This window comes from Panthera tigris, chromosome C1, assembly GCF_018350195.1.
Source record: "Panthera tigris isolate Pti1 chromosome C1, P.tigris_Pti1_mat1.1, whole genome shotgun sequence".
NCBI classification, from domain to species: domain Eukaryota; kingdom Metazoa; phylum Chordata; class Mammalia; order Carnivora; family Felidae; genus Panthera; species Panthera tigris.
The window spans coordinates 166,353,718-166,378,699 of NC_056667.1; the positions used below are offsets into that span (position 1 = coordinate 166,353,718).

Sequence of the window (24,982 nt, forward strand, 5' to 3'; positions counted from 1 at the left end):
TCTCAGTGGTTTTGAGTGGCATTGAAAGGCTGCTCTGTGGATGAGAAAAGTGGAGTATCCAACCCCCTATTTAAAAGGCTGAAGCCACTCCAGAAGGCTGGAGCTGTCACACAACCAACCTGTAGTCACTCCCACTATTTTTCTTAAGACTCTTATTTAGAACTTTGCTCCAAGGTGGTCTACACCCACCAAATCACCTGACTTCTATAACAACCCCTGCCTCCATTCTACATCCTGGGCACTTCAGTCTAAGCCTGATCCAAGGTGGCTTACATACCCTGCCTAATTTTGTTTCCAGAGATTTCTTCAGAAATCATACCTTCTTCTTTATCTTGCTAGTGACTCTCTAGGGGATTTGTTAAAGCAAAACAAAGCGGGATGTGCTCCACGTGTTCACAAAGAGATTATTTATTCTGTGATTAAACACATATATTGGTATCAAGGGCTGGTCTTAGTGTGTTTGCATTTTCTTTCACTCTCTCATTTTTCTCCACATTTATTGAACATGTCTCTATGCTCCGCACTTCATCTCTGAGTTAAATTTCATTCCCCTGCAGAACTTAACCTGGTGAGGAGAACAGTCAACTTATAGATTATGGAATGGGGATGATAAACACTTTGATACATGCCAACATAGAAGCTATTGGGTCACTTAAATCAGTTTGCCTGTTTAGCTTGGCCTCTTGATCATAAAATCACTGGATTGAAAGGTCACATAGTACTTTTTCTCATGAGCAAGCTTTATCCTAAAATCTCTTGAGGTTATTCATTCAAATAATATTTACTGAGTATCTATAATTAACCAGGCACTGTTCTATGTGCTGTAATTTTAGTACTGAATGGGACAGAGAACCATTCCTGCCCTCATGGAGCTTACAATCTGTGGGAGCCAAAACTCCACTAGATAACACATGAATAAACAAAATATAAGAATAGGGAAGATAGAGGTATGTACTAAAGTGAAAAAATAAAGCAGGGAAGAAGGGTATGACATATAGAGGGAGGTCAATATATTAAGGGTGACTAGGGAAGAACCACCTGAGACAGTGACTTCATAGTGATCCAAAGGATGTAATAGAGTGAATTGTGATGCTATCTGGGGAAAAGCATTCTAGAGCAAGGGAATAGCAGATGTAAAAGGCCCTGTGGTAGAAAAGTGCCTACTGTGTCTAAAAACAGTAAGAAGGCCATTGTGGTGTGAGATCAGGGAATGGGTTGGTGAGAAATCACTCTCCTTTTTTTTCTTTAATTTTCATTTCTTTCTTTATTTTTGAGAGAGAAAGAGAGCGAGCTTGTGAGAGTGGGGAAGGAACAGAGGGAGAGAAAGAATCTTAAGCAGTTCCACGCCCAGTGCGGAGCCCAAAGCACTACTAGATCTCACCCAAATCAAGGGATAGAAGCCTAACCAACAGAGTCACCCAGGGACCCTATCACACTACCTAAAAGGAGATGAACTAGCTTCCCAACCCTGTTTCAGGAGTTCATGAGAAGACATGGTGTTGGAGAAGAAGGTAGTGATGTTGTAAGAGCAGCAGTACAGGAGGGTAAAGCCCTGTTTCCCAGGTCTGGAGTCACCACTGTAGACTTCAATCCTCACTCCTTGCCCTTGGAATAAGATTTGACATAAACACTTCTTCAAGGGAACATGAATGTCAGCAGTATCTTAACAGACAAGAAGGAACTTAATTACCTCAGGCATATTGAATTAAAGGTAAAAAAGTGATTGTGCATCCTCACTACCTAATATTCCCCTCCTTTTTTCCCCTCGATGTCCTTTCTCAATCTGACATTATCGTCACAGAAAGTCACCATTGAACTTCAATGACACAACTTTCTACAAGACCTAAACCAATTGTAGCTAAGAATTTAATCTCCAGAGATCTTACAACCTCAAATTGGCTCACCCTCTAGGAAAATATCTTATGGAGAAACACCAATGAAACTATCTGGTCTCAAAGAATTGAAAACCAGGGTGCTTGGGTGGCTCAATCGGTTAAGCGTCCAGCTCTTGATTTCAGCTCAGATCATGATCTCATGTGTCATGGGTGTGAGCCCCGCATTGGGCTCCGTGCTGACAGCATGGAGCCTGCTTGGGATTCTCTCTCTCCCTCTGACCCTGCTCCTCCCCCACTTGTGTGTGTGCATGCACTCTCTGTGTCTCTCAAATATAAATAAACTTTAAAAAAAACCCACTAAAAACCAAATACACACTCACACATACATACTAAAAAACAAGTAAAAATTGTAGACAAGACAAAAAAAGGGCACTTTTGTAACTGCCTTTGAGACAGTGATTCTTAACCTTTCATCAATTACGGATCTAGAGAGTCTGATGAAAGATATGGAATCCATCTCAGGAAAATGCATAAGCATTCAGTTTCAAGGGATTTCTAAATCCCATGAAGCCCATCCATGGACGGCTCCATTGAGCTGGTATTCCAAATATCTGCTTAGAAAAAAAAGTCCTTTCTTCTTCAAAAAAGCTAAAAATTATTTGTATTTGGATTCATTAGATATAAATATGCTCCTGAAACTTCAGAGTTACAGCTCTACTATCTCCATTTACTATAAATGCCCTACAGTTTACAATTCAGTAATCAAAATCTAACCCTGCTCCCAACACTGGAATGGACACAAGGCTGAAGCTGGGGAAAGGAGCTAGCAACAGAATTCAGTATCAGGCAGAGGGTTCATCCAGTTCAGACCAGCTGCCTTTGGAGATGCCATCATCAAACAGCGGCAAAAAGTACCCTCTGGGCCCTGGCTCTGTGTCCCTTCGGCGGCATCTCTGAGAGCCTGCTAGGAGCCCTGGTCCCAGGAGAAGTACTGAGTTATGCAAACAGATTTAGCTGTCTTAGAAAGAACCTTTTTTCCCTCTTAATATTAGTAGGTGTTCCTCTGTCCTACCACTTTTTCACTGCACTCACCTTGAATAGCTTCTAGAAAATCTTTGTTAAGCAAGACCAAGCTCTGTTCCATCACGTAAAGGAGGAAATTAAGGAGAAAGGAAGAGAAAGACTCTGCCTGCTGATATTTTCCTCATGTGTGTACCTGCCAACCTACCAACAGCCCTATGAATCTGAGTATAAACACTGAGGTTAAAAAAAAAGAAACACAAACCCTATAAAATGATACGTCTTACTGCTGGGAGATGGTCCAGAAGAAGGAAGCATTTAAACATGAATATATGCATTGCTTTTTGGGGTTTTTTTCCTTATCAAAAAGGAATGCTGATACTCTAATTTTAATAAAGTGCAAAATGCTTCTCCCACTCTTTTCCTGTACCCACACACCTTCTCTAGCCTCATGGGTTTGTGAACTGGTTGTTCTTATCAAGGGAGTTAGCTAGGAAGGAAAGGGTAATTTGTTTATGATGGTTGAAATCAACACTTCTTTCACAAACCAATACCCATAATCCTTACCCATTGATATGTGACATATTTGCAATTCGTGGTATTGAAGGAGGGGGTAACTTAGTATTTTTATAAATGTGTTGCCCACCACACTCCCCTCCCCTCCCATGCCTTCTAAGAGGGAACTGTATCACCATCAGGGAGGTTGGACATCCCCCTGAGAATCAGAAAGTAGGCGATTAGACAAAAAGAACTCTTCCTCACTTCAGATAGGGACTCTGGGTTCAGCCTGCTTGAGAAGTGCTGTCAATGGCAGAAGTGGGGGATGGGAGGTCCTTTAGGGAAGATGCCAGTGATCCAGTTCCTTCCATGGTGTCCAGCTTATTGAGATTCTTCTTGTCCTTAATGAGGGCAATTTTTCTATTAGAGCTTCTTAGCATGATACAGGAAAACACAGCAGCCACAAAGACCAGAAAGGGAACTTACCAAGTTCCTTACTAGGCACACCTAGAAAGTCTGGAGTTGCTGCAGACCCCTGCAGCACAGGTACTGTCCCTGGGGACTGGGAAAAGGTGTGCAGACATTATGGATTATACAGTCAACCCCTCCCCATGGATGATCATACTAGAGCAGTAGTTCTCAAGTAGGGACAACGTCTGGAGACATTTTTGACTGTCGTGGTTGAGAGAATGGGTGCTACTGGCATCTACTGGGTAGAAAGGCTAAAAATCCTGCCGAGTATCCTACAATGAACAGGACAGCCCCATTCCCCTTCCCCCTCAAAGAACAATCTGGTTCCACAAGTCAATAGTGTCAAGGATGAGGTATCCTGTGCTGAAGGGAAGGAGGGCATGGAGATTTGAGGGATGGGAGAAGCAGAATGTGTGGGAGACAAGTACAGCAGAGAGCTCTCTATATGGCAGAGGTCTGACCTCAACCAAATTCAGAGACTTTGGAGACCTCAAAATAAGGTGGAGCATTTTTTTTACTGAATATGTTACTTCAGAATCAGACAACCTATCACACTGCTGGTAAAAATTGGAGTATTCTATGGCTGCTTGAAGTTAATGACTTTACTCTCTAAGTGACTCTTTCATTTTCTGTGTGTATGCATGCATATGAAGAGAAGGGCAACACAATGCAAACACATGGACCATCTGGAAGGAGGCAGTGGGTAAGTTGTAAACCAAGAAAACCTGGGTTGACAACACTGATAAGAAAGACTACACATTCTTCTTTGCATACAACACATTATCGACAACTGTGGGCTTAAGATAAATGAGCTGTCTTTTGCCCTTGAAGACTGTAGCACTGGACCTGAAAAATTTCCTCTGAAGTATTTCTCACGAGTGACTTTTCAAAGGATCAGTCCAAGTCCATGTAAAGAGCTCCTTCCTTTATCGACAGACATCTAGGTTGTTTCCATAGCCAAGCTACTGTGAATAGTACTGCAATGAACATAGGAGTGGCAACTATGTCTTCATTTGCATACATGCCAGAAATGGAGTTACTGGATTATATGATAGCTCCATTTTCAATTTTTTGAGGAACCTCCATTTACATTCTCACCCACAGTGTATAAAGGCTCCCTTTTCTCTACATCCTCACCAGCAATGTGATACATGTGTGCATGTGTATGTATATATATACCTACATACATATATACATATATGCACACTATAGAATATATAATATATACAATAGAATATTATTCACCATTAAAAAAAGAAGGAAATCATGCCATTTGTGACAACGTGGATGAACCTGAGGATATCATAGTAAGTGAAATAAGCCGGACACGGACAAATACTGCATGAACTCACTTATAGGTTGAATCTAAAAAAGTTGAACTCATAGAAACCAAGTCGAAGGGCAGTTACTAGGGGACTGGGGAAAATGGGGAGATGTTGGTCAAAGAGTACAAACTTGGTTATAAGATGAAGTTCTGGTGACCTGATGGGGAGCACAGTGACTATAGTTAAATAGTGTATTGTGTACTTGAAATTCCCAAAGAGAGTACATGGTAAGCAGTGTGGCTGCCCAAAATAGTAACTTTGTGACTTGAGGGGTATGTTAATTAGCTTGATAGTAATAATCCCTGCACAATGTATATGTATATCAAAACACCCCAATGTACACCTGAAATATATACAGTTTCTATTTGTGAATCATACTTCAAGAAAAGTGGAAAAATAAAATGTAATGTTATTGAGAAAGAGCTCCCTCCTTTCCTCACAAGAACATCACCCTAGGAGAATTTACTGAGGACAGAAGGCCAGAGGCGCGTGAGCACGCGCATGTGAAGGAGTGAGAGACAGGGAGAGAGCGAGAGAGAGCGCATGCACGTGTGAGAGAGTATGTGTACATTCTCCTGCTTTTGTCTTAATGTACTTTGTAAATAGAGGATGCTCTGCCAGTAATGAACGCGCCGCCTCCCCTTTGGACCTCGGCCTCCTCGTAAAGAGAGGGAGTTGGATCCAATGATCTCCAAGGTCCTTTTCCAGCTCTAACATTTCTGCATTCTGTGTACAGTTATTTTCATGCCTGCAGAAGACCGCCAAATGGCTGCCGCCTTTGCTTGCTGTCTCCAGCGGCCTTGCGCCAACCTTGCTAGCGCGGCAGGCTGCTCTGTGGGCGACAGGCACAGAGGAGCACCCCTAGACGTCCATGTTTCACCTCCAGCTCCTGCTTTGAAGAAGTGCTTTATATTCCTCCTCAAGCCTGTGTGAGAAGGACTTTAATGGGCTGATTTTTATGTGAGGATCCAATGATAGAAAAACAGATTCCAGTCAGGACTTTACTCAGAGGATCATTCCACAGAAGCTGAGCTGTTTCTAAAATAGTCCCCAAAGTAGCTTAAAAAATAATGGAGATTCTAAAACCAGATCATTTCCTGATGAAAACTCTAGGTCTGTTCAATTTTTAATCCTTTCTGAAATCAGCATGGTTTTTCTTTTTCCCATAAAGGCATTTAGAATGAAGTCCTTGAATTTGCCCCTTGGACACATTTACAAGTTGTGTCTAATTTCCTAATTCATTTAATCAAGGCTTCCCTAGCTTTCAATCGTAGTTAACTGTCTTAGGGGGAATCAGGGTGCTTATTCCTATTTGTCTGACAAATACACAGCATCAAATATTCATCATTTAAATTCAATTAAAATATAGAATCACAAAAACATCACTGCAATGATTTAAATTGCTCCTGTTTTAATTAAGGGATTAGGACAACTGGGGATTAGGAATATAATATAATGCACAACCGAGAGGCCATATTTCCAGAGGTTTTCAATAATTTACAACTCTTATGACTTCCTTTAAAGAAAGCGTATTTGCCAACAATGAGTAAAGCACTGGAGAAAAAGAGGAGGACATGGGTAAGAAGATACGAAAACTCAGATTTGCTGAGAAATTTAAAAATCTATCTGCCCGATGACATGTGTAACAGTCCTGAATTCTTTCAGGTTCAAAGCAGCAAATCAGAATAAAACCTCACATATGAGTATAATATGGTACTTAGAATAGTTGTTTGGAACCCTGTCTCCATTTTGGAAAAAATTTCCTACATATCATATTCCTATTTCCCTAGGCCCTTCTTCATTTCTTTATGACTCTGAGACTTGTGGGTCCCCCTTAATATGAATGTTTGGAATTGATCTAAAATGTGGCCTGGGGATGATAAAACCTAAACACATAGTCAAAAACTTAAAATTAATTGACACTTTATTATTCATCTGGCCTCCAAAATGACTTCATATAAATTATATTGCCCTATATAAATCGTTAGAACTTGCGCTGCCACATTTTCCATATAAACCAACAGCAGCTATAAACAGTGTTAAGTGAAGCGAAAAGTGGTTTCTCTATGAAGCCTGGAAATGTGAAGTCTCCTAGACTTTCATAATCAACGTCTCTTGTCACATTTTTAATTAAAGTGGTATCAGGGCTTAATGTATTCCCCAAGCCTGTTGCCTACCTGAAGGACACGTGCAGTGCTCACGTCCTGAGGCAGGTACGCACTGATTCTCACCTGGACCGACCTCAAACTGCCGAAGGAGTAATTTTATGCTTCTGGGATCTGGGCATCCATGTACTGGTTTTAAAGGGCACCAGGACCTTCAGAAAAACTTTTGAACAACAACAACAAAAACTTGGGAGATGATCTGGTCTAACATTCTGACTTACAGCAGAAGAATAAATGAGATAGTGATCTTGATGAGCACTATCCTATAAAAATACAATGAAAGTCACCTGTGCAGTTTTAAATGTTCTAGAAAAAAAAACTGGTGACATTAATTCTAATAATATATTTCATTCAGCCTAAATTAGAATTATTTTAATAAGTAATCAATATAAATTGTTGAATTGAATTGAATCTATTGTTTTATATGATTTTTTTTCATGCCAAGTCTTTGAAATCCAATATGTATTTTATACATGCAGCACATCTTAACTCATGCTAGTCACATTTCAGATGCTCAGTAGTCATATCTGGCTAGGAGCTATCCTGGATTAACAGTGCAGCTCTGAGCTATCAAAGTGGACCAGAATGGCTTTCTGACACTGAAGAAATGAAAAGTGTGGGAAAGGGTAGCCTCTTCCTCCAGATGGCATTGTTTGACCTCAGAGATTCAGAGAAAACGTTCGAAGTTAGGTTTTGCATCTGGTCATAGGGGCAATGTTTCTAGAAGAAGAAATTATAAATAAGTGTAGAAGAAGGTATAAATAAACTGTGATCTATTCATACAGTGGACTCCTATGCAATAAAAAATAAACGATATACAACTACTTGCAACAAAAAGGATGACTCTTACCAACATAATAGCAATTGAAAGAAGTCAGATAAAGTACATATAGACCTTCCTTGACTTATGAATTGAAAATACCATATATCAAATTTGCATTTAATATACCCAATCTACTCATTCAGAACACTTCCATTACAGTAGGAAAAAGTTCTCTAACACAAAGCCTCCTTTAGGATAAAGTGCTGACTATCTCATGTAATCTACCAAATACTGTGCTGAAAGCGAAAACCAGAATAGTTGTGTGTCATCTACTCTTACGATTGCATGGCTGATTGGGAGCTGTGGCTGTCACTGCCCAGCATCATGGGAGAGTATCGCACTGCATATTGCCAGCCAGGGAAAAGATGGAAATTCATAATTGGGAGTATGGGTTCTACTGAATATGTATCCCTTATATACCATTGTAAAAATGAAAAATCTGAGGTTGAATCATCCTAAGTCAGGGACTGTCTATATTTTCTGTATCCAAGTACATGCAATACAAAAAACAAAAAACAAAAAACAGACAAAACTAAGCAAATAGTAAAAAGTCAAGACAGTGAATACCCTTGGCGGGGTCAGGGACTAGAAGGGAGCACAGGGAGAACTACTTACTGGCTGCTGGTCATGTTCTGTTTCTTGATTTGGATGTGTTTTGTTTATGAAAATTCATCGAGCTACACACCACTAAGATGTCTTTTTTTTTTCATCATATATGTTGTACTTCAGTATAAAGTGCTTTTCTTTTGAAGGTAAGATTCAAAGTACTAAATGTCTATATATTTCTGTTCTGGGACATAAACACATATCATGTATCAGATAACATTATAAAAAAAAGATGTGCCAATAGTTCTGAGCTAATTTTTTTAATGTAGATTACAAAATAAATTATAAAATTAAACAAAGTCAAAGCTCATAGGTATTGATTGCTGATGATCACCTTCAAAGGTTGCCAGGAGCACTGGCACAGGACAGAAATGGCACTGGCTTCAGGACAGCCCAACAGCTTTCTGTGTTGGGCTGGACACAGAAGGGACATGGGCAACCCACCACACCCTAGCCTTTCCTCTGAAGGATGCTTAATCTTCTTGTTTTGGGTTTCCCCAATTAGTCTTTTATCCTTGGATTTAACAACTGAACTCAAGAACAGAGATCCTCAAGAGTAAAGCTTGTCTCTTAGGCCTTGAAAGTACACGTCTAAGGATGACAGGTTGGAGCATCTTGGTAGATTTGGAACATAACTGCCTCTGATTCCTAGATTGCTAACAGCTCATGATCACTACCAGCTATTGGAACTATACCCCGAAGAAAATATTGTGTTTGGAAAACTTGTCCTAAATGCATCATTAAAATACTTGTTTGTATTCTTAAGGCTTGTTCTTGGAAATTTTCTACCCTTAAGAAAAAGTGCTGGCAATTCTCAATAGAAAAAAGAAAGAAAATAGAAAATCCATCCTGTAACTCAGGATGCCGTGATTCACAAGCAACTCAAACAAGAGAGTCTAGTTAGGATGTAGTCCCGGGCTGAGAAGGCCTAACATGAGAGGGACCCCTTCTTGTCATCTCCACAGGTGCTCTTGCGTGTACTCCAGCCTGGCCAGACTCCTCAGCGATGCCACTTATGTGCCAGTGGTATTGGGCATTAGAACAAAAATCGTAACTTAGAGAATCTAAAAGGCTTCTCACAGACTGTCTTCTGCACATACAATTCTGACAGACAGTTATACCATTAGGGTGTGCTGCCCTTTGTCCTTAGCTCCCACATGCACATAACTGGCACGTGTAGATGTTTTGGAAGAATGTGTTAATAGTTAGTTGTTCATATGTCTCTCGTAATAAAGGCTGAAACAATAGTTTAATTATTTTTCTATTGTTACAAACATTTTTGTTTAAAGCCCTGAAACCTATAATTCTATTTTTGTGGGCTTAAATTCATAGCATTCAAAGAGTGTGGATTAGACATAGTAAAACTATGCCCCAACTTAAAGCACTCCTGAAACATACAGTTCTGCTGGCATCGCCACTGACATCTAAAGATGAGATTGCCTATATTCACAGGAAAAGCTTAAAAATTGTGACCACTGTCACCCAAGCCCAAGTGGAATGGCAGTCCAGTCACAAAAATTAACTTCCCAACGATCCAAGCTCTGTGCTTCTTTTGCTTGAATGCCGTGAAAGGGTTGGGTTGAGCATAACGGTATTTCTTAAAATCCCCATTCAACCCCAGTTTCTTTATTTGCCACAGCTTCTCCCACACCTCTTTGCCAGCACTCTAACCCTTGCCCCCACCACCTTTATCCTTCTGTCAAGACTCTGCCAAGCAGGATGCTACTTGGAGGAGGCCGGAGGCCAAGATAGGGAATAGGCAAAGCCTGACTCCTCTTTAGAGGAGTAGGAGAAAGGAAGGTGGGAACAAGCATGTGTTGATCATGTTTGTTCCACCATGTGGTGTTAGGATCAGATGGGTATGTCTTAGGTTGGTTTCCTGGGGAAAGGGATTGAGATGGAGATTTGCCTGCAAAAGGTTTACTGAGGGGACTGTTCAGGAACAATACTTGTTGGAGTAGGAGGGGAGCAGGATAAAAGGGCAGAGTGAGAGGGGACCTGAGGCAGATATAATAGAGGCCACCCACACACCTACAGGGGACCTATCTACTTGGGATGGCCCCTCAGGGTTTCTTAGAGACAAGGGAGACAGGCCTTTGTATCCCCTGATCAACAGCCCCAGGATGTGGGCTGTCCCAGGAAGGGGCATGATCTTGGGAAAGGCAGCTCTCTTCAGCAGGGGGTTAGGAAATGGGCTGTGAGCAGACAGCAGCCCCAGTACCAGGCAGCTGAGAGAAAGAACACCTCAGCCTTGAAAGGGGCATCTGGGTGGTTCACAACAGCATCCACTGCAAACATTGTATTGAAAGTTGTGTTTTTATACCAGAGAGCAGCAATTATCTGTCCCCATGTTGCTGCCTGTGATCATCACTCTTCACTTTATGATCTTTGGGAGATCTTTGTTCCTCACTGTTGTTTCAGAGGGCCTCATATGAAGTGAGTCTGCTAAGTCTGTTGTTTCAGGCCAGGTAATGGCTATCTTGTACATGGAAATCGTTCTGCTGAATGTCTTTGAGGAGTTCTTTATGCTGGAGGCTTCTCCTATGAATGTTTCCCTTTAGCTTTCCGCATAGCGGATCAGATGTCTTCTTGCCATTTACCCTCTGCACATATTCAGGCCAACAAAAGTTCATTTTCAGCAGTAAAACAGTAGTGTAGTTATGCAAGTTTGATGCTGGTGATGGTAAGTAGCTGGCACAAATGAAATCGCTCTAGAATTTAACAGCTCAGTACAACATGCCAAAGTCTCCCAGGCCTTTAGGAAATTTGGTTTTCAGCACATCTCGAATCTGGCTTGGATTTCCTTAGTTGTGTTGATGCCAATCCAGTTTCCAAGCCATAGATTTGTACGATGCTATTTTCTTCTTCTCAATCTATTTAGCATGTAGTTTGACTGGGATAGCAAAAGTATGTTTTTATTTCAGTCAAAATGCTTAGTTTACTTGTCCATGGTACATACCATGATATATACCCTTAATTTCCTTCAGCCTGATATTTATTTAACTTGATAGTCAAGGCTTGTCTTAATATGTAACTTCCAGCACATAGGTATGAGCATAAAGCTGTCTTAAATTGGTTCCCAGCTAATGACTGAAAGAACCAGTAATTAATTCTAACTTAGATCTTCCCACCCAATGTAACTGGAACATTATGTAACTGGAACAGCCCATGGCATCTTATCATGTTTTAAAGGGCCTGTTGGAACTTTCTGGTGAATCAACCTAAATAGTAGCTGCTAGAATTACCTGAATGTCATTGGGTAACTTCTGTATCAGCCACAACAATAGGCATTGCATGGTATGGGTCAATGGGTGTTGGGGCAAATTCTTTCCTTATTGTAGGGCCACATCCTCGTGGGAAGTATGTCAAAGTGTGAAACACCAGGCACGTTGATTGCAGTGGGATTGCAGTGAGTCAGACTGAGCAGCCAGAACTGAGAGAAGCAACACAGTTAGATCCTGGCCCAAAAATAAGTAGGATCAGGAGTTCAAAGCCAACTATCAAACTAACCATGAATTTGAGGCTCAGAGAAGTGAGAGGTCAGGGAACAGGGAGCCCCTAGAAGTCAAGACAAGGTGAGGGGCCAGTGGAAGCAACTGGATTTTATTCAGTTGTAACATGGGTTTGTCATAAACTCCCTTTAGCATCGCAAAGTCATTGGATCATTCAGCTTTGGCTTTCCACAAGTATTCATATTCCAAACCCCTCCAGTAGTTTATCTTTCATATAAGGACCTATGAAAAGAGTCAAGTCATTGTATACCATTCAAGGGTACAAAACCAACTTTTTCTTTTTGCCATCACAGAGAGCTTTTAAAAATTGACTAATTAACCTTCACAGTATCTGTCAGTTAAGTAATAGATTGAAAGGAAGTACAGCCCCCTACTGAAATAAAGTCCCATTTGGAACAGCTTTTTTGAGCTGTAACTAGACAGCAGTTTAAGACAGAGTGCTGAGGACAACATATGGGACAAATATCCAAATGGATGGAAGTATGAAAATAGGACAGGAAGCTAAAATAGATGTGCACTCAATTTCTTTAGTATAAATAGCATTGTCTGTAATCTCAGGTATATGATTCAGCAATTGCTAATGGAAATCATTTCCAGTATTACAAATAGACAAGCAGCAGGTCCATGAATTCCTTTATAAAAGTGGGAAAGGTCTCAGAAAGACTTTGAAACACTTGAAGACTCAAGTTGGGTTACATTTTTTCCCATTTGTTTATATACTTAGAGCCCGAATCTCCTAAACCAAATAGAATGACTGTTTACCCATCTACACAGTAAGTTTTGATCCCTGAAGGAAGCCAATCTCAGTAAGGGTGGGTGCAGAAAACTCATAGAGCTGTTGGCTTCATTACAAATTCATGGCCACAACACTCACCGGGGTTCTTACAGCCACTCTGCCCTTTACTTACTCCTCCTGGATGAACCCCTATTTCATGTATAATGGGACATATTTCTCCTCCCTCTTTAGCTTTCAGCTCCTTTATGCAATCCTCATTCTCAATACAGTGCTTCACTGTCCAGCTTGGTCTACTTTCCTTCCCATTCATCACTAACTTTAATTTTTATCCCTATTTCTCTCAATCCCATCTACCTCAAAAAAGGCAGCATCCTCACTTCCAAGTTTTTCCACTTGATCCTATCTCCCCTCATCTTCTTTGGAGCCTTATTCTATCCATCCAACCTTCCTAACATTGCTTCTTTCTTTTTTAATCACCTGTTCCAGGCACCCATTGCTGCATAACAAGCCTTCAAAAACTTCAGCAGCTTACAACAGCAATCATTTATTCACTCACAAGTCTGCAATTTGGGCAGAGCAGGGCTCTTCAGTGGTTCAAGTAACATCTTCCAGCCCACCCTGGTTTCTTCGTTCGTGTCTGGTGCCACAGCTGGGATGCCTAAAACTTCTGGGAGCTAGCTGGCTGGACATCTGTCTCTCACTCCATGGGGCATTTCCATGTGGATAGCTTGGGCTTCCCCCACAGCAGGATGGTGTCAGGTTCAGAGCTCTTGTATGGTGTCTGGCTTCTCCAGAGTACAAAAGCAGACACTGTCGGCTCTTCTTAATGCCTTAACTTGGAAGCCTTTCCAAGAACATCACATTCTATATTGTTCACTGGGCCATCCCAGATTCAAGGAGACACAAGGGCATGAATATTGGGAGACACAGTTCCCTGGGGGTCATCAATGTAACAGACTACCACCTCACATCTTTGTTGTCTCTTTGGAATCAGTTTTCCTTGTCCTAATAAAACCTTCTTCCAACCTTATTATTTGTCAAAGAATTACGGTCCTCTCTCATTTACACTTCACCACCACTTCTCAAAAATAATCCTCTACTCTTGTTTTCTCCAAGGTAACATTTTCCATTTACTCCTCAACCCACTGCAACCTAGCTTCTGATCTCATCACATTATAAAAAATGAATAGCAACCTTCTCTTTGTTAAATCTTTGTATTTCTTCTTTGTCCTCATTTTTCTATATTTCTCTAAATCATTTGTTTTTAGTGACCCCCTTCTTGTAATCCTCTCGTTATTTGGTTTTGGAAGTCCTGGGTAGCCTTTCTCCTAACTTATGCCTTCTTCCTATTTTTCTCTTTCTCTTCCTCTCCATAAACATAGGGGCTCCTGCATCACTCCCACTCCCATGCTACCCAGTCTGTCACTAGATTATCACAACTCTGCCCCAGTAAAACCTAGAAACCACCCCCTCTTTCCATTCCTGTTGCTCCTACACTAATTCCCCATTAGGTAAGTGCCAAGTTTTCTATTTGATCTCCAACAATCCAGCTCCTACCCCTTTCAATCCTGCAAACTCACTTTCACTAAGCAGAATAATCTATGCTCAAAAACTTTCCCCAGCTACCTATTTCCAATTAGAAAAGCAGTCTTCTGGTCTTAGTTTACCAGAACCTGTAATTCTGGTCTTGAACTGTATTTCCAAATACCACAGCAAATGCCCACAGCCTAAGTTTTAGCCCCACAGGATATGTCACAGTTCTCTAAAGATGACTTGTGTTTTCCTGCCTCTGTACTCTTCTTTCAGAAAAGTACCTTCCACCATCTTGACCTATTGAAAACTTCCTTGTCCTTGAAGGCCAGCCTTAAAAGATGCACTTTCCACAAAGACTTTTCAAAACCAATCAGTCTGCTTGCTTTATACCCAAGGAATTTTGTTTAGACATTGCTTTTAGAGCATGTCATATCTTAAGTGAAAATGTGTTATTATTTTAGTGTTCTTCACTAGATCATAAACTCCATGAGACTACACACTCAGTAACCCTAGCATCTAGCTCAGTTGATTGGAACTCACTATTGTTGACTTGAATTGAATTAGCATTATGAGGTGTTTATTGACTTTCAAACTTTAGCTGGAGAGTCAAGTAAAATAAGAGAGGTTTCCTTCAATACGTGTGATTCAATTGCCAGCTTAGAACAAAGGCTTTCTATGGACAGGTTGCTAAAATTCTGCCCCACTCAAGTCACTCAGTGGTATAAATATTAAATTAAATGCCAGAAGAATATTTTTAAAAATCTAGAAGGGCCAACCAACATAACTCTGTGTTTCCCCAAATTACCTAGATAACTGCCTTACTTCACCATCTTGTTTTAAATTACCACTCTAGGATTTATTACTAACGGATGCTCATTAAATTTTAATAATTCTCTGGGATATATGTGGCAGTGACACTGTACTTCCTCTCACAAGTGGCATGTAGATATGTAAACATTTCAGTTAAATGTGTAATATAATATGTAGATAAATCTGTACAATGGAATAAGCAAATGTTGGTAAGTATTTCACGTTGTAAGAAGAAAATATTTGCTCACTCCTGGGAACAAACCCCAACAAAATTACAGTATGTGCCTGGTAAACAGCAATTAAGGCTCTACCTCATGTTCACAAATAGATTTATTTGTAAGATGTATAAATCAATAAATTAATTCTATTTTCCTATCTCCCTATAACACTTAAGATTCATTTTTTTCCATCTATCTTTGCCTAACAATTTCCAACTTTTATATATTAGGCTGCTTAACCCACCCATAGATTCTCTATCAAGTAGTTAATGGTCTGGAAACAAACACTAAAGAAGTTCCTGTTGTAAAAGAATCCTAGGGTGAATACTTCTGCAAGCTGAGTGATTAGATTCTAATTTATACTTTGAAAATTCAGCTTTGCATAAACAGTTCATGTATGTATTTGCAATTTATGATTACGTTGGGCTCCAAAGATAGTTTGAAAACTGATTACTGAGAAATTGGAAGAAGATTTTTCCATCCAAATAATTTTAGTCAAGTTCCCCAAAATGATACTTTTTAACTAATGCTGGTGACCTGTAGCACATTAGTATCATTAATAAGTAGATCAATTTTGGGGCGCTTGCGTGGCTCAGTTGATTAAGTGTCAGGCTTCAGCTCAGGTCATGATCTCATGATCTGTGGTTTCAAGCCCCTCATAGCGCTCTATGCTGACAGCTCAGAGCCTGGAGCCTGCTTCAGATTCTGTGTCTACCTCTCTCTCTCTGTCCCTCCCCCTCTCATACTCTCTCTTTCTCAAAAATAAATAAACATTAAAAAATTTTTAAAAAATCAGTAGATCAATTTTAGGATCCTGCGACCAGGGAGTCTTGATGTCCGGGAAGAAAGAAGAGAACGGAGAACAGTTTCCTTTCTCAGTCTTTGCTGGGTGATTCTAAGCAATATTTCAAAACTATAACATTTATCAATGTTTATCATTATTCTTCTACTCCTTACATTTCTCTTTTTCTTCCCTATCTAGTTCCATCCTCAGGGTCTTGATCTAAAGTTATCTTTTTGTAGTCTCTTTCTTGAATGGCATTGAAGGTGTATTTCAGGATTCAAGATGTCTTATACCCAACCTGTCTCTTCCAGATTGCGCTTCATCCAACTGGGTCCAAGAATCTGAGGGACAAGGGACTCTGGTGGGGAGAAGAGAAAGTGCCAATCTCATGTAGCACATCTATATTAGGCCTGAAGGCAAGAGAAGTGAGTTCATTTTTTTTTCCATATCTGGACATTCCTTGAAAGCATGAATAATGTAGAAACAAACATGAGAAGGAAATGAGGGGAAGAAATGATGTTACAGCCTCTGCAAAGAGAAGAATGGGATGGATCTATCAGCAGCGATGAGTATGAAGGAAGGGGGTGGGGATACTTCTTTAGCCAAGTCAGACAAGATGGGATAGTCATCGGTATGTCAGAGACATTCATTAGTTGGGAACTTTGTGACATACATTGAGACACTCCTACTGTCATGATTCAAGCTGGTGAAAAGCAAATAAACCAAAAGATCAATATATTTCACTTTTTCAAATATATCAGGAGTAAATGAATACCCAGCTTGGAAATTAAAAGAAAAATCATTTAAAATGAACAATTTTTAAATCTGGAAAGTATTTTTATTTTGAGTTTGAAAGAATTCTTAACAATCCATGAAAAATCTCAAAAGTTTAGTGTATTGCTAGTCATCTATGTTGAGATTTTTTGATTGGGGAAGTTATTTATAGAAAAACAAAAGTGTTCAACATATCACTGATTGAGGAACTAACTAGGTGAGTTTTATACCCATAAGTGTAGAATTTGTAAGTGGGAAATGCAGCAACTTAACACAGAATCATATAGACAGTTATATTTTTTGGTTACTCATATGCCTCCTGTATTTCTAGAACATTTTGCTTTGCTCGGTGAGTGCACCACTTCAATGAATTAACTGTCTCCATTCCAATCTAAGGCCAACTTTTCCACCTATCCCATCCTCCCTTACCTACTTGAGGATTGTGCTCCTGTAGTTATCTCCTCTCATCTGGATTATCTCTATTAATGTACAAATATGCTTTAATATCTCACACTTAAAATAAAAATTATTTTCTTTGAAGAGATAGCTGGTTCCTATGTAAGATAGAAATTGTACTAGATGAGCCTAGGATACCAGATAGTAATGAATCTATAAACAACTATCAGGGTTTGTCAAAAATATTCTGAGGCCAAATCTAAGAGGCTCCTAGGGTGCACAAATGGGGGCGATTTGAGTATCAATAAGGATACTAACTATAATGTATTGAACACATTGAGTATATTTAAACCCATGAGTTCATATTATTTTTAAAAGCATTCATTTTTGAAGATACTGTAGAATTTACTTATTATTTTTGAAAACTGTTAAAGAGAAAGAATCAAACATTTATTCTGTCTTTCCTAAAAACCATAACAGTAACTAAAAATTGATGAGGAAGTATTCCAGCTGATAAATAAAGAAGCAAGGATAGAATTAGAATGTCACCATTTTGCAATCCCTAATGAATTAATGTAACTAGAGAAGGAGCATCAATGGCTACTAACAACTTGAAAAGAGAGACAACCAGACATCATGTTCTCCTTGATGGAGAAACATACCATCATGTCTGAATTAATCTCGCCAAAAAATTTAAACCTGATTCTAATCAAGCTTTTAGATCCAAATATCAGTTTGGGGGAAATACAAAAGAAGAAAACTGTGTTAAACAAAATCACAGAAGTTCAATCAGGAATACTCAGACTGCGGGAAACTCTACAAGACAAACTGGTTTCTTTGAAAATAAATTGCAAGGGGGACAAAAGATGGAGAGAGAATGTTTAGACTAGAAGGGATGTAAAAGACACAGCAAAACCAAACAAAACAAAAAAACAAGACAAAACACACACACACACACACACACACACACACACACACGCAGGAAAAAGACATAGCAATGTCAAACCAAAAGAAATTGCAATGTGTAGATCCTTTTTGGAAACTAATTCAAACTTACAACATTTATGAGATAATTAGAACTTTGAATACTATGGATATTAAGGGATTATTATCAGTTGTTTTTAGGTGTCATATGGGTCTTGTGATTATATTTCTTCACAAGGAGTCCTTGTCTTAGAGATATACTCTCAAATATTACAGATAAAACAGTATCCAGGATTTGCTTCAAAATAATACAGAACTTGGAGCGCCTGGGTGGCTCACTTGGTTGGTGAGTTCAAACTCCTCATTGGGCTCTGTGCTGACAGCTCAGAGCCTGGAGCCTGCTTCAGATTCTGTGTCTCCCTCTCTCTATGCCCTTCTCCCACTTGTTCGGTTTCTCTCTCTTAAAAATGAATAAACATTAAAAAAATAATACAGAACTAGGTAAGCATATAGCAGTACAGATGAACAAGATTGCTTAATTCTTGAAGCTATTGATGTATGCAAAGTCTATTTTACTATGGGATCTACTTTTTTATACATTTAAAATTTTCCATCACAAAAATATTTTTAAAAACCATCTCTTGATCTTGCATATTTTTTTATGTACAGACTCAGTCCTCTGCTTCCCATTGGAGCGCAATTCCACATGTGACTAGTTTCTACTTCACCTCCCATTATCACTGTCTTCAGTTAGGCTTTGGCTTTCCCTACTCTACTGAGATTCTGTCATCCAGATGCCCTACGATCTCTACTTGCCAAACCCAGCTTTCAATCTCTGCTTTCATCCCACTCAACCTTTTAGCAACACTTGACCATTCTTGGTTTCTGGTGCTCTCCCTGTGTTACAAGCTTCTTCTATTTTTACTGGTTTCTCTGTCTTCAATGCTCCTCAAACTGTTGGATGGCCACTAGGCTCCCTGTTGACACATCCTGGTAGGGTGACCCATCCAGTTCCAGAGCTCTAAATCCAATCTAAATGCTGATGACACTCCACTTGGCCCCAACTTACATGTCTGACTCCATGACAATGTCTAGCAGGTGGAGATCTTAAAATTAATGAGCGTACAATGAAACTCCTGATTTTGTCTCTTCCCCTTCAAGAACTCCCCCACCCACTCCATCTTCCCATCATATTTAATGAATCTCCATTCCTTTGGTCACTCAGGCAAAAAGCCTCAATTTTACCTTTGATCTTGTTTTCCCTCTCTGCACTTTCAATCTGTCAGGAAGTCTTATAAGCTCTAACTTAAATATACCCTAAACCTGATGTCTTAGTCATCTTGGGCTGCAATAGCAAAATGACAGAAATTTATTTTTTGATAGTTCTGGAGGCTGGGAAATCCCAGATCAAGGTGCTGGTCAATTTCACTTCTGGTGAGGGCTCTCTTCCTGGCTTACAGAAGACCACCTTCTCACTGTGTTCTCACATAGCTGGGAGAGAAAGCTTTTATAAGGACACTATTCTTAGTGTATTAGGGCCCTATGACTTAATTTCCTCCTTATGGGCTTGATCTCCAAATACAGTTACTGAAAGTAACTGAAAGTTAGGGGCTTAATATATGAGTTTGGAGGACCACACTGACCACAACATCTGAGCACAACCATTTCAGGACTTTTTTTTTTTTTTTTTTTTTTTTTTTTTTTCAGTTTTTCTTCTGCCAAGAATATCATTCTCTCCAATCTTCTCAAGGCTACCACCTTTTCAATGTTCAGATCTCAGGGCAAACATCCCTTCCTGGAAAGTCCTCTCTGATCATTCTTTCAAAAGTAGTCACATAAATCCAGTTAACCACAGTCACTCCTGTCATTATCCTTGCTTTATTTTCTTCGTAACTCTTATCGCTACCTGAAGTACCAAGTTTATTCACTCATCAGATACTCCCACCAACTTTCCCAGGAGCAGCAGCCTTACCCATTCTCACCAGCACGCACAAGGTCAAGAGTAGGAGGTGCTCAGAAGGAATGAAAGGAACCTATCTCTTCCACAGCTCTTAGCAGCCAGACTCTTCCAGCTCTGGTCATCACTACGCCCCAGGAGAACAGTTCTAAGAACACTAGATACTGAATTTAAAACTGCTTCCTGATTGAATCAGTGAATGCATCTTTGAATTGTAATGTATTATCAGCCCCTCCATCTCAGCCCTAATTTTCTCCACATTCTTCATAATCTGTACAGCTCCTCCTAAAACATTCAGTTTTCTTCCCTTTCTTAATGACTGCATAACTTCCATACGCTGAATCTCCTCAGTGATTTTATATATGATTTAAAGAATAAGTGACTAAAACCATATTAAAAGTATAAGAAAATATATGATTTACTAATAGTCACTCTATCTAATTAGCTGTGTGCTCTGAGTTATTTCTATTTCCCTAACATTGAAATTGAAAGGTGGGAAATACAGTATTTCTAATAAAACAAAGTTTGAAAGGAGTTATACTAGGCCAATCTTTCACTACTTTTCTTATTTATACCTATATACACACACTTACACATATATAAGCACTCACTTTTTTCCTAATGAAAAACAGAATTGTTCTCTCTCTCTCTCTCTCTCTCTCTCTCTCTCTCTCTCTCTCTCTTCTATATGGCCATAACGCATGTAACAAAATACCCTGGTCATTTTTCTGGGCCATGTATATCAACCTTGTTCTGTATAAAGGTTGTGTTACATTCTATTGTGTGAACCCGTTTCTTTATTCCTGCTTCAAGAGATGGCACTGATCTCGTTTCATATGATTTGTTTTCACAAAGTCCTTTGTATGTGTGTGTTTACAGACTTGTGCAATTCTTTCTGTAGGCTAGATTCCTAATACTGAGATGGCTGTCTTAAGTGAAATGAACATTTTCGTTCCTGAACTCATGCACCTATTCACTTCTCAGCAACAATATGTAGCATTGCTCCCATCAGCTCAAAATGATCAAAATGTTATCAAACTTTTACATTTGTGTCAAACTGATAGATGTTATCTTGCAGTTTTAGTTTGCATGTATTTAATTATTAATCAGATAGAACATATTTACATATATCAGTTGGCTACTTTCACACTACAACTTTTATATATGATGTTGTATACACTAATTTCTGTATATATTAATATTTGAGAAGGCTTGTCATAGAACACGTGTAGAACTATTAAACATGGATAAAATGACATGTTGGGGGAGATTAAGCTTCTGTGTTGTATATAAGGCACGTGCCCACTTCACATATATATGCATTTCAATAAACAGCTATGGGATGCTTACTATGAACCAAGCACTCCTCTAAGCCTTTGGAGACAAAGATTAATATGATCCTGTCCCTAAACTTGCAGTATTTCCACATAATTAATTAAGCATACTAATAGGAGAAATTAAAATATAAAAATAACCAGCTCAATATTTCCATATAAAAAGTTGTAAATTTACAAAAACATCAGGATACAGACCAACAAATTACATCACCAATGGATATGCTAAGGCAAAATTTTTCTTGAGCAAAAAACATAGGACTAAGTTTACACCATAATAGGTAAATTGACTGCAGGTTAGCATTAAACACTTATTATGTTTATATAATAAAAATGTGTTGAAGTTTCAGTAGGTGAAAACAAATTTAATGTCCTTGGCAGTCAGGAGAATATGCATGAAGAGTTGGTGAATTGCCTCTTTCACTTCTTAAAACCTCTGCCTATAGATTCTCTGAAGGTTTTACAAATGGCTAAATCCACTGGGACACTGCATTTGGTTTTCTCAGATGTATTCACTCCTTAAGGAGTCATAGTTTGTAATAAAATCATTCCAAATATTTTTTAAAAATGAGAGTGAGGACCACGTGCAATTCTCTGTAAAGCTGAGAAAAAAAAATGCTCTCACTTTAGATAACTTATCAAACATTCTAAAACTGAAAATAATTTAGTTCAGGATTTTACACCCAACATCCCAGATGCCTGCACAGTTGGAAAAGTGGGGCTGGTCTGATTCTGGCACACAGTGGAGTTATTTATGAGACAAAATGCAATTTCCTTTCCCCTAAACTGCCCACAGATTGTACAGGGTCTGGAGAGACTGCCCATTAGGGATGGGCCTTTGTCATCCAAACAGGACAGTAAAATTAGGTGAGGAGGGAGATAGTCTGGTCGGAGCCTTCCCATCTCTCCACAGGGCAGGCAGTCCTAGCCTTTTCCATGAGAAGGTTTATTTTGTTGTTGTTTCCTTTCCAAGAAGACTTGAAATCATTGGGAGGCCGAGTGGATACCAAAGACTTCACGGGATGAGTTTGAACAAGGAGACAGGGAAAGAGGACACTGTGGAAGTGGAAGCATGTTCAGATCGGGGCTCAACCAGAGAGTCATTAAATGCTATTAGTGGGGTTTCTTCCCATGATTGGAGCTTTTTTGTTGCAGATACTTCCACCTTGGAGCAGCCTCAACATCCAGTACTCTAGCAGATCCGTTTAAGATGGGAGAAAAAGCAGGGTACGTGCTTTAGTCTGGGTATTTCTGTGGCATTTTGAGTTAGGGTCTTGGCACCACCTCACTGGCTCCAAGGGAGTCTCAAACTGTCTTAGGGACAAGACTCTGCTCCAGAGCCCCTTAGAAGAGGGCGAGAAAGTCAGACAGCCTCCCTGTGATGAGGCAAAGATTTATGCATCCTGGTTGGTATTCTGATTCCAGTGCAAGTGCTTTTGAAGGCTTGCTTCTAACAAATCAAGCTTTGGTGAATGCTGAACTCTTGACTCATAATGGAACTGATTACAGGTTGGAAGACCAATGGAAAACTCCCTGCAGTGGGTTGTATGTGTTTCCTGCCAAGAACGTCCAAGTCGTAACCTTAGGTACTTGTGAATGTGATTTTATTTGGAAAAAAAAAAAGTTCTTTGAAGATACAATAAATTTAAGGATCTCGAGATGACGTCATCTTAGATTCAGGGTAGGCCCTAAATTGAATGACTAGTGTCCTTATAAGAAACAGACAATGACAAAACACAAAGACACAGGGGGAAAGGCCATGTGAAGATGGAGGCAGAGATTGGAATGGTGCATCTACAAGCCAAGGAACACCAAGGGTTGCTTGGCATCTGCCATCAGAAGCAAAGAGAGGCATGGAAGGGATTCTCAGAGCCTCCAGTTAGGGACCAACCCTGCAAATGCCTTGATTTCCGATATCTCAACTCTGGAAATGTGAAAGACTAAATTTCTATTGTTTGAAGCCATCCAGTGTATGGTGATTTGTTTTATCAGTCCTAGGAAAATAACTCACATCACAATACAGATCCAAGGTGTAAGCGTGCTGTGTTGGGAGACTGCATTGGAACCCTATGGAAAGAGCCCTTTAGGAGCAAATTTGGGGAACGGCAGAGAGAACACAGGTTGGAGTCAGACAGAACTTGTTAGTTACTGCTGTGTGGACTTGGCGAGTCCTTCTAGGCTTTTGCCTCTTTGTGTGAGACCAGGAAGGCAGCCTAGGAATACAGGATAGTCAGATAGCATAAGCCAGGAATATATTAGAGTTTACCAACACTGGCTGCATGTTAATATCACCTGGAAGGTTTTCAAAATATTGTTGACAAGGCCTCACCTACAAATAATTAAATCAGAGTCTCTGGGACTAAGCCATGGGCACTGATAATCTTTTAAACTCCCTAGGCACCACCTCCTACCCACTGGCATAGCTATCATCAAAAACCAGAAAGTAACAAGTGTTGGCAAGGATGTGGAAAAATTGGAACCCTTGTGAATTGCTGGTGCAAAATAGTATGCCACTTCTTAAAGCAACAAAACAACATAGAATTACCATATGATCCAATGATCCCACTTCTAAGTATATACCCAAAAGAACTGAAAGCAAGAACTCAAACAGGTATCTGTACTCATGCTCATAGAATCATTATTCACAATAGCCGAAAAGTGGAAACAACCTTAATGTCCATCGTTGGATGAGTGGATAAACAAAATATGGTATATACACAGAATAAAATATTATTCAGCTTCAAAGAGGAAGGACATTGTGACACATGCCACAGCACGGATGAACCTTGAAGACACAATACTAAGTAAAATAATACCAGCCATAAGAGGACAAATATTGTATGATTCTACTTACGTGAGGCACCTGCAATAATCAAATTTGTAGAAACAGTGGTGGTTTCCAAGGACTAAGGAAGAGAGGGAAGGAAAAAAGGGTTAGCTTCTAATGGGTATAAAATTTTAGTTTTAGAACATGAAAAAGTTCTGGAGATAGGTAGTGGTGATGGTTAAATACAACCATGTATTTAATGCCATTGAATTGTACACTTGGAAGTGGTTAAATGTTAAATTTTTTGTTATGTATATTTTGACACAAATAAAAAAACAAAAAATGGATGTTAACACCTGTTGTGGTAATTATTTCACAACATATATAAATCAACCCATCATGCTGTATACCTTAAACTTACACAGTGATGTATATCAATAATTTCTTAATAAAACTAGGAGAAACACGCACACACGCACACACACACATGCACA

The 24,982-nt window shown here is 39.5% G+C and overlaps 1 protein-coding gene across 1 annotated transcript in view; it reads right to left on the minus strand.

Moving 5' to 3' along the window:
- The window catches only part of ZNF385B (zinc finger protein 385B), a 445,637-nt gene extending 421,043 nt beyond the window's left edge, over positions 1–24,594 (minus strand). The window contains exon 1 of the mRNA XM_042994813.1: positions 24,576–24,594. The gene's annotated coding sequence lies outside the window, so the exon portion shown is untranslated. The remainder of the gene's footprint in view (positions 1–24,575) is intronic.
- Between the last annotated feature and the right edge of the window lie 388 nt (positions 24,595–24,982).